General features: G+C 38.7%; 1 protein-coding gene across 1 annotated transcript in view; it reads right to left on the bottom strand.

Annotated features, from left to right (window-relative positions):
- The window catches only part of LOC119591906 (ankyrin repeat and sterile alpha motif domain-containing protein 1B-like), a gene marked incomplete in the record, with an annotated part of 115,155 nt that overhangs the window by 96,136 nt on the left and 18,781 nt on the right, over positions 1-238 (bottom strand).

Here is a 238-nt window from a genome sequence, read left to right as displayed (position 1 = left end):
ACAAACAAACACCCCAAACAAACAACGAAATAAAACGAAAACAAACGAAAGATCAAGGCATCATTATCTACATATGTACATTTGGCAAAAAATTACCAAAGGCTACCAACCGGCCACTCTGCGGTTCATACGGTCTTGCAGGGTGGGAAACATCGCTCTACAGGCCGCCTAATCAACTATGGAATTGCTGTGTGTGTTGCAACGTAATAAAAAATATAATAATAAAAAAACACAAACG

This window comes from Penaeus monodon, chromosome 29 (assembly GCF_015228065.2).
Source record: "Penaeus monodon isolate SGIC_2016 chromosome 29, NSTDA_Pmon_1, whole genome shotgun sequence".
NCBI classification, from domain to species: domain Eukaryota; kingdom Metazoa; phylum Arthropoda; class Malacostraca; order Decapoda; family Penaeidae; genus Penaeus; species Penaeus monodon.
Note: the sequence above shows the minus strand (reverse complement) of the source record. Positions and strands in the feature narration are given on the sequence as shown.